This window comes from Musca autumnalis, unplaced genomic scaffold, assembly GCF_047663935.1.
Source record: "Musca autumnalis isolate F117 unplaced genomic scaffold, ASM4766393v1 scaffold_5, whole genome shotgun sequence".
Taxonomy (NCBI): Eukaryota; Metazoa; Arthropoda; class Insecta; order Diptera; family Muscidae; genus Musca; species Musca autumnalis.
Genome location: NW_027412088.1, coordinates 10,150,078 through 10,160,610, shown reverse-complemented (window position 1 = coordinate 10,160,610; position 10,533 = coordinate 10,150,078). Strand labels below are relative to the sequence as shown.

The following is a 10,533-nucleotide window of genomic DNA, read 5'->3' as shown; positions in this document are numbered from 1 at the left end:
CATCTTTCTCGAAAAGAAAAAGAATAAATTAAATATTTTATGGCCGCGCAACGTTATCTGCGCCCCTACATCATCACACATTTCATTGTTCATCCACAAACCAAAAACAAAACGCCACTGACTCTGACTTGACTCTTTGACTTCTTGAGTTTTTGTGTTGTTTCTAATTCCATTTAAGCCAATGCATTCCGTCTACAAAAACTCTGTTTTAAATCTCTTACACACACACACTTTACACCCCTAATCCCCGATACTTTTGGCATTTGTTCTTCTTCTTCGTTACTTCTTAGTCTTTGCCTTTTGTTTTGGGTATTTCGGACAATTGGATTTTTTTGGGAGCAGCCATCCATCCATTTGTGGCCCGCAGTTTTCTTTTAAATGAAATATTCAAGAAAGATAGAGAGCTGCTAGGCTTCTTACTACCTGTGTTAAACACCAAGCAGAGCCTGAGAATAATAATTGAGCAACACAAATACACAGGTAGAGGCAATTCCAACATGAGGTGAGAGCATAAGCAACAGGTGAGCATGTATTGTTAAGGCCAGGCCTAAGATGAAACCATAAAAAGACAAGAGTGAGATCTAAGTAAACAATACTAATGCACAACAGACTTTTGGGAGAGAGAACGTATATAATTGCTCCCACAATAAGCACCTGTATGGGAAAACCACCTGAAGAGACACCAACACACTTACAGCCTTGTATTACCATTTTGGTGTGATCTCAAATCTTGAGGCTGAGCAAGCCACACATCTCACATTGAGCGAGAGAGCCACTCGTATAGAGGGAGAATACTGTTGCTGTTGCTTAAGTAAATTTTGTAGGTATCTGCGACGACGACGACGACAGCTCTACACGTTCCTTAACATCAACGTTTACCATCTACAACGAGTTTTTCATACCTTCGGCGCAAACAACATTATATTCCCCCTCTCGTAACATTAGAAATTTCTCGTTAAAATTACCGTGTTTTGTACAATTTGGCCCGAAATAAACAACAATTAGCCAAAAAATGCAATTATCCAGTGAAATCAATAAGAAATTCATGAAAAATCCAATGGAATTCCAAACAGAAATGTGCTAATTTTCAATTGAATTGAAAGAAAGAAGAAGAAGCAGCAAAAGCAACAAATGATGCTGTAATTGTGAATTATTATTGTGTGAATCAAGTAATACAACAGAAGAAAAAAGTGTATTGTGCCTAAATCTCGCCTTTCGTGTCGCCTCACCTCTTTATCCAGCCCCATCAAATACAACAACAACCACACAGAGAGAAACCGTGTTGTTGTTGTCATTATTGCTGTTTTTAAAAATAAATACACAACGCAAAAAGAGTTAACAAAACAAAAACCAAGCTACAGCAACAACAACGACAACAAAATAAAAATAAATTTCAACAAAATTTCAAAATAAAAAATCCCAAAATAGTGGCATAGCAGCATTGATTTCAAGTAAATAATTCCTTTACAATGAAAAAAAGTTTTTAATACCCCCGAAAAAAATATTTGAAATCTATCTCCCCGTCTAAGTGTGCCGTTGAATGCAAACCCCCCCCAAAAAAGATCAAAAGCCTTTTTTTCTTCAAGCCAAGAGCCAAGCTCCTCGTCGTCTTTTTGCCACCACAACGAGGAGTTACAAACAAACATACAAACGAACCTCAAAGAAAACAAATTCCAATGGTGCAGTTGCTTGAGACCGAACGCGGCCCAAAACAATTCGTTTAAGCGTCACCGAAAAGACTACGTGCGGGAAAAAGACCACAGAAAATTGTTAAATGTTTTAAGTGTAAGAAAAAAAAACCAACAACAACAACAAATTGTGATAGAATTGTTGTAAAACAAATAAAAATTGTTTAACAAAAAATCATCATCAGTATATTTGCCATATTTAATAGTAAATAAAAAAAAGTTAATTAATTTTATACAAAAAAGTGCCTTCCTCCACAACAACAAGAAAAAAAGTGATAAATTTCAAAAGAAAAGTATTTCAATTAGTGCAAAACATCATCCATTATACAAATAAAATAGCTTAAGTTCATTTGTTTCAAGAGTCATCACCCTGTTGCAGTGCTCAACCGAAAAACATCAAAGAAACAAAACGAAAACAATCAACCACCAGTTAATTTGTTATGGTTTCATTAAGCTTACGTAAGTGTGTCTTAAATTTCCCTCACTCTTCTCTATTTTCGAATTTCATAAATGGTTATTTACAATGATTTCCAAAAAACATATTTTCAATCAACATAAACATTAAAATTATAGGGAAAATTATTAATTATTATTGAGCAAAAAAAAAAAAAAAGAAGCAAATTAGTGTTTGCTGCAATATGATGACCAGAAGAAGTGCGCGCTTTTTTTCTGGCTTTTAAAACAACAGCTAAATAAAAACAAAATCGCAAAACAAAATTCATTAAAAACAAACGTTGTTGTTTTTTGTTGTTACTTCTTCTCCTCCTTTTGCTTCTTTGACGTTTCTTTATTCACCTTTATTTGGCTTTGTTTGTGTGGTGTCCCTGTTCATTGTGTAGAAAACAAGCTTTAAACAACAACATCGCCATCACCATCATCATCGTCGTCGCAGTTGTTGTCGTCATGTTTATACGATGATGATGATGTTGTTTTTATTTTATATACTCCATTGCATCCCCCTTTCTCTTTTGTGGTGGTAGTCTGTCTGTCTTACGTACATAGTTTGGCCATTACTATTTGATTGTCTCTTCTGCTGCTGTTTCTGCTGTTGTTGGTGGTACTGCTGATAGGCGTCTGAGTTTGTTAGTTTTTATTGTTGTTGTCTGGCTATCTGTTGTAGTTACTTCTTTTACCTTTTCGTTTTGTTTTCTTGGACTTTTCCAACTTCTTCGCCGTTCTCTTCTTCTTCTCCTTCTTCTTCATTTCATCAATTTAATCAAGCCGGAACTGTTTTTGTTGTTATTATTGTTTGAAAGTAATACGAATGTTTTTCTCATAGTTGCTGTTGTTGGAGATACCTCTCTCTTGATATAATAAAAACAACAATCATCAGTTCATATTTTTAACCCACTAAGAGCCTATTTTTGGAATATAAAATGTTTCTCAATTAAACAGCGGCATTTTTGGTCCGATTTATGTCAAATTTCTGTTTAAAATTCTTTTAAGTAATGTCAATAAAATAGAGAACTGTATAACCACAGCCTCAACCTTCAAAATACCGAAAATCGGGAGGTATCGTTCTATGGGGGCTATATGAAGACCTGAACCTAAACCGACAAATTTTTGGTGGAAAGTTGTTTACCCCCAAGGAAGACTTAATACCAAATTTCCGCTATCCTGGTGGGATATTGAGGCCACAACCTTCAAAATACCGGAAATCGGGAGGTACCGTACTATGGGGGCTATATGAAGACGTGGACCTATACCGACAAATTTCAGGTGGAAACTTTTATACCCCCAAAAGAAGACTTTATACCAAATTTCAGCCATTTCGGAGGGATATTGAGGCCACAAACTTAAATACCTACATGAAGACGTGAACCTATACTGAGAAATTTCAGGTGGAAAGTTTTATAACCCCAACGAAGACAAAATACCAAATTTCAGTCATTTCGGTGGGATATTGAGGCTACAAATTTTAAAATACCGAAAATCGGGAGGTACCGTTCTACGGGGGCTATATGAAGACGTGTACCCATGCGGACAAATATCAGGTGTAAAAAAAAAAAAAAAAAAAAAAAAATTTTCATACCCCTAACGAAGACTTAATACCACATTTCAGCCATTTCGGTGTGATTTTTTAGACCACAAATCCTTGTAGATATTTTTGCATGTGGTTTTTTATATGCTCATTTTATGCAAATATGTAAAAATATGCAATGTGATAAAACGAGTTTCTGTCTAATCAGATTTTTCTACGACCATCCTAACCATTTGCTTAGGAGTCTGCTGTCTATTCACAATACAGGAGAATCTCGATCATTCGTACTTTAGAATGTCAGTTCTTGATTAGTGAAGCTGCTTTACTGTTGGCAGTTAACCCTCATCCTGGAATCAAGCCTAGATAAACTTCTCTCAATTAGTGCAATCAGATTCATATAGCTGAACAATATTGGACCTCGTTTTTATAGCCTAGTCTGAACAACGTGCCAAACAGGGCTGAAACACTCAGAAAGTATAGCCTACATTACGCAAAAGGATTTTCTGTTACCGCGGAAAACGTGATGATTTACTGTCTTCGGCAGAGTTGTAGCTTATCACGAAGATAAAACATATCCGGTGGAAAAATGTACCCAGTGCCTTTAGAAAACAACAATAGCCTTTATCCACACCTCTCTCATCTGCCTCTTTGTATACAACACTAGGCATTTTAAAGTTTGTGTCTTAAGTCTTTCTATTGCTCTATTTTCAATATGAATAAAAGCTCTCTTGGTATTTGTTTCCCATTCTCTTTGTTGTTATCTCAGTGGATTATAAATGATGTTTGTTCCTTAAGTCGTTCGTTTAAATATGTTAGCAAACATCTTACATATTTAAAAGAAAGACTTAGGCAACAAACTTCATGTTTAATCCAATAAGGTAAAGATAACAACCACGAGAATCGGATGGAATCAAATACATGACCCAATACCAGATCACCGGTTTTTAGAGCTGTTGTTGATTTGATTTGACAATTTTAGGCAGAATTTTGCTCGGTTTTTAGGAATGAAGATTCAAATATCGCGGCAACGACGACGTAATAGAGCTAATATCCCGCAGTCGCAACAATCTGACTGCATCACTCACTCACCACCAAACACTAACCTATGAACCCTCCATCATCAAATCCATAATTTTCATAAAGCTCACCAGGAATTGTCGAGTACCATAATTAATGCCTTGGATTCATCATTGATCGGAATCCAAACTACAGTCTCATAGATTTTTCACCTCCTCAATCCATACATAGGAGTGATGGTTTTTACAGGTGATATCAGTAAACAGCTTGGACCGAGTTATCAAACCTAACTTGAACATCTGTTAGTAGGTAAAAACCGGATAATATTCGGAGAATTCATTGCCCATCATTGGAACTGGTTTTTGCAGCTACCACCAGACACTACAGACCAGATAGATTCCTCAGTATTATCTGCCATAAATGAAGACTTCTTCTCAAGAATTATCCCAAACTACCCAAGCTCCCCGACATTACGACTGAATGATGGAGTCACTCCTAGCCCAAACATCAAGCTCAAAAACGTAATCTTGTGGTATTTTTAGAGCGGCAGTTAAAATAAAGGACGAAAAGGACATTGAAGGAAGTGAGTTAGAAGGTCGAAGTGCTCTACGAAAATAATACTCATTTGATTTGACTGAAGACATGTCATCTCAAAAATAAGTTAAAGCAGCAATGAACAACGATATAACGCTAATTCCTGATGGATTACAGGGTCTCTAGAAAAAAGTTCATCACGGTATAACGCGGAAGTTCGACTTACGGCGGGTCTGTCCTTCGGGATTTTTAATATACTCACCAAGGGCTTTCATCTCTAAAAGGAATTATCTCTGCCCCAAATTTTGTGTTCACATTGTTATAACAAAGCCAATGGCATATGGCTTTATGAACTACATTGACGACTACATCAGCTAGGCCCGGACCGCACGCCTCATGTGCCAGACAGGGTGACAAGCAACTGAGAACAAGTATGCTTAGAGCGACCAAACGATTTATCCCAGCACGGAGAATACCGAATTGCCGACCAAACTTTCCATCTGCAGTAGTCAGATCAGCTGTGGCAAACACAGTCAGATGATCATCGTTTTTCTATCCTCACCATCGAGATTACCACCCAAATCATTTAAACAATAGACAGATTGTTGTTGGTGGGCTCCATGGCATTTGGGTGGTTGCTGTCGGCTCGATGGTGCTCGGGTGAAAATATACGACTCGTGGATAATCAGATGTTGCTGTCAGCTCGGTGGTAATCGTGTGTGTGTCTAAGCTCTGATGTTATCGGGTGCTGTTCGCTCGATTACGATCGGGTTGTTGGTCGGCTCTTATGTATTCATATGCTGTCGACTCGGTGATAATCGGATTGATGGTAGGCTCTAATGTATACAGATGCCATCGGCTTCGTGACAATCGGTTTGTTGGATGTTGCTTTGAGTTCGTTTAATAAGAGCTGGCTAATAGCGTGGAAGCTTGCAAAGAGTTTGGATGGCCCTAATACCAAGTTCCCGCTAAGAGCATTGAGTTTGTTAACAGATGGGAGCGTGCTATGAGCTTGGATCGTGCTAAGCGCAGGGAGCTTTCTAAAAACTGGGAGCGTGGTAACGGCAGGATCGAAGACTTGACTGACTTGTTGCAGCTACTAGAATGTGGACGCGTCTCACGTCTATTTCACCCGTACTTTCTCGGCGGTATTGGATCACTTTGGTGAGGAAAAATGTAAATATACATTCGGGTAGTAACACGAGGTGAATGAGAATTATAGTGGAAAAGTGATTCTTGTTAATTACATTGAAATTAAAATTTGTGGCGTTGATTCCAGTGGGAGTTGATGGTAATTGCTGAAAATAGGAATATATGAAACGGTCACGCTACAAACCATAAAAACATCCAATCTGGAACCTCTCAACAGCATCCCAAACCAAATTATTGAGGCTATCTCTTAGGCCAAACCTCTGTAGTGGTTGTGGTGAGACACACGAGATACTTTGCAAGAATTTTGATACTCACCATCACAACGTCAATAATTCCTGGACTATGAAAATCTACAAGGATCATACCCCTTCCGAAACTTGACATGGAGAATCAAAACGATCTCCGATTCGAGAAATGGTCTTAAAGCGCAGAAGTGTTGTAATTTCGCGGAATGCACAAACATTCATATCGCCCATTTACTCAAAGAGTGGCATAACTCAAAAAATAGTTTTCTGAGTTAGCAATTTTTATTTTTTCTACGACTTCTGTTGTAACAACTTGTATTTGCTGCCCCCATTACGGCAGTACAACTTTTATCAGGGGCAAGTCCCTACGTCCTGAGAAAATAGTCTGCAGGGTGTAAAAAACCCCTATGACACTGTGTGTAGTGGTTGGAACACAAGATAACTCTCGAACGGTTCTGCCGAATCGATCCTAAATTTGGCCTTCGTAATATTTTGTCCAAACTTAGTTTAAGTTTGAAGATCAGCCATATTGGTCCACTCCTTCTGGTACCTCCCCCACAAAAGTGTAAAAATGTTCGGAAAAATTGTGCTCACGATAACTCTTGAAGGGAGTGATCGATTTGGTCTATGGGCTATATTTGTCCACTCCTTCGGGTACCTTCCACACACACAATTTCGGATAAGTTCACTTTAAGACCTGCTCTCGAATCACTTTGATTTTTGTTGAAGCAACATGCATTCGCTGCCTCCATTACGAGGGTAAACGTTTTTTCAAGGGCAAGTCCATATTTGTATAACCGATTTGGTCCAAAATTTAGTCTTCGTCATAATAACTAAGTTTCAGTTCGAAGATGGGCAAAAACGGTCCACAACTTCCGATATCCCCCCCAATTTGGTCCAAATGTTGGATAACCTACAAAGATAAACAATCCGGCGATAAAAAAAAATTTCGTATTGATTTGATATTGAATCAAAAATTTATCGATTTTCCGGCGATAAAAAAATTATATTGACGAAATTCGATAAAATTATTTGATCATAAAGTAAAAATAAAACTGATAAAATATTTCATACTAGCAAAGTGCCCGCTACTTCGTATGCGGAAAGGATATAAAAACAAATAAACAATATATAATATGGAAATGGCGAACACTGAAAATTTTATTGTACTTTTAATAATTTTAATCAATATTTATTGTTATTTTAGTACTGTTCGTACCGCTTTAGTTCGATTTTCAAAAAGATCAGCCGTAGCTCACCCTTACATGTTAATAGCTAGACCAATATTGTACACCAATACTCACACTAAATCCAAAAAATACAGATTCCAGCACTGTCCCTACACCCAATAGTACGATTTTCCAAAACTACCTCAGTCCTTCACTTTACCAGTAACCTTAATTCCAAAAAACAGGATTCCAGCGCTATCGGTGCACTCAAATTGTACCATTTGGTATATTTCGTGACATAAGTACGAATTTCAAAAACTACCTCAATGTCTCAATCCTACACTCCAATCGTAGTCTTACCAAATTCCAGGATTCCAGCTCTATCCGTTCGTCCAAATCTTAATTGTACTAAATTTAGTACCATTTAGTACTTTTCGTACCCATAAGTACGAATTTTCAAAACTACGTACATTCTACTCTCCAACAGTAGCCTTAATTAAAAATTTCAGGATTACAGCTAAATCCATTCGTCCAAATCATAATTGTACCAAATTTAGTACCATTAGGTACTTTTCGTACACATGTGTACACTTTTCCTAAACCGTCTCCTTATGTCAACCCTACCTTTTAACCTTGATTCTCACAACCAAGCTTTAACCTTTATCCATTCACAAAATACGAATTGATACTAAATTTAGTGCACTTTAGTACTTTTCGTACACTTGTAATTCAAATATCTAAAAACCCTTTAGCACATCTTTCATACACTCCATCAGTGACCTTCATTCCAAATTTCAAAGTTCTAGCTCTACAGGTTCGCCAAATACAAACGGTACCATATTTAGTACCTTTTAGTACTTTTCGTACCCTTCCAGTTCGAATTTCCAAAAACCCAGCCTTATCTGACCCCTTCGGACCAAGAGTGATCCACACCCAAAATTTCAGGATTCTAGCTTCAGCCGTTTCGTCTGGGCGTTGATGAATCAATCAGTCAGTCAGTCAGTCAGTCAATCACTTTACTCTTTTATTAATATAGATATTGACTAAAATATTTATCGATTTTTTATAAAATTTTTTTCATCAAGAAAATATTTTTTTGACAATTTTTGCCTATTGAGCGAACATCATTTTTAATATTATTTTTTAATTAATTTTTCGTTAGAAACGAGCTTAATGACCTTTACCGAAGGCGAAACATGCATGCCACATGTTGTATGGGTTCGTATCTTCGGCTTACCTTTTTCACTCGCATCATTAGGTCATTAAGCTCGTTTCTAACGAAAAAGTAATTAAATATTTTTTTTCAAGCACAATGTGGAATATTTTGATAAATATTTTTGCCAATATGTGAATTATTTTATCAGTTGTATTTTTACTTTGTGATCAAATAATTTTATCGAATTTTTTCAATATGACAATTTTTTATCGCCGGAAAATCGATAAATTTTTGATTGAATCTTTGAATTTTTTTATCAAATGACTAAATTTTTTTGTTTAATATTTTGTTCAATTTCATTTTAACTTTTAAACTGGCCCATATCGGTCCTCTTCTTAGGGTACCTCCTACACAAAAGTTCAAGTGCAGTTTAGGGTCATTTGAAAATGTATACCGATGCTGTTCGATGTGGTCCTGCTTACCGCGATATTTTGTTTTCCGTGGACAAGTCCATACTTCCTGGCATACTGGTCCAAAAGTTATACAATGAACAACTGAAATGACTAGTGGGCGCGACGTCTATCGAAAGGATATGACTGCCAAAATAATAATAAGATCCACTTTCATAATGGACTATGTCGGTCCATTTCTTCAAGTACCTTATCCGCAACACTTTTGAACTTTAATCCTAATCCACAAGTTTAATTGTCTAAAAAGGGCCACAAAATTCTGAAAAGACTATTTTTACTTGTTTCCAAAGAGTTATATTTGTTCTAGTGGACCCCCGAAAAGAATTTCTGTGTATGTTTGCTTGAACTATTTTGAAAATGTTATTGTGGATTTCCCTGTTTCCTTTGCCAAGGAACTAAACCCGACTTCTTCTACTTTTATAGCCAATTAACGGAGGGAAGGTCCGAATTTATGCTTGAAATGAAAATTTAAGATTTTTGGAGTATAATTATTGTAGGAACAATTTAGATTTGCTTGAATCGGGTTGTAGCACAGAACCCCATATTGGTAGTGGTTTCGGCCAAGAAGGTCCATGATTAGCATGTCCATGTAATGGAAAGGTTATGTATTCGATACTGTGGCAACACACATTTGCAGTGATGGTTTGGACTCTGTATATTTCCTAAGTACTCAGGCAAAGTAAAACTTGTGTATATAGCCTTATGGGATATTAGTAAGGAACTATGTTCTAATATATATCCCCGTGGCGCAGTTCAATCTCTGACCAGAACATCAAACATTTTCGAAGGTGGCAAATTCCCTTAGTGTAATGTAGACGACATTTTCTAAGTATTTCATCCATGGAAACATTATCCGCAAGTGGTGTCGTAAGCCACGCAGTTCGGACTCGACGATAAAAAGTAAGTCCCATATCATTGGCCCAATATGAATCGGCGCGTGCCCTCATTGGTATGAGAGAAGTCAACTTGTCCTTTCGGGGATGTTGTGGGAACATAATAATGTATGTAGGTATATTTCAGTGCTGTCCCACCTTTGTTAATATCTTATTTTATCTTTGGTGTTCAATTCTTCCTCCCTTTCCATTTCGTGGCATTCCATCGCCGCAAATGGGTTAATTCTG

The 10,533-nt window shown here is 37.0% G+C and overlaps 1 protein-coding gene across 7 annotated transcripts in view; it reads left to right on the top strand.

Annotated features, from left to right (window-relative positions):
- Positions 1–201: 201 nt before the first annotated feature.
- The window catches only part of grh (grainy head), a 423,741-nt gene continuing 413,409 nt past the window's right edge, over positions 202–10,533 (top strand). For 6 of the 7 annotated variants that reach the window (XM_073956301.1, XM_073956299.1, XM_073956297.1 and 3 more), the window contains exon 1: positions 202–2,147. The gene's annotated coding sequence lies outside the window, so the exon portion shown is untranslated. The remainder of the gene's footprint in view (positions 2,148–10,533) is intronic. The other variant, XM_073956294.1, reaches the window with a different exon arrangement.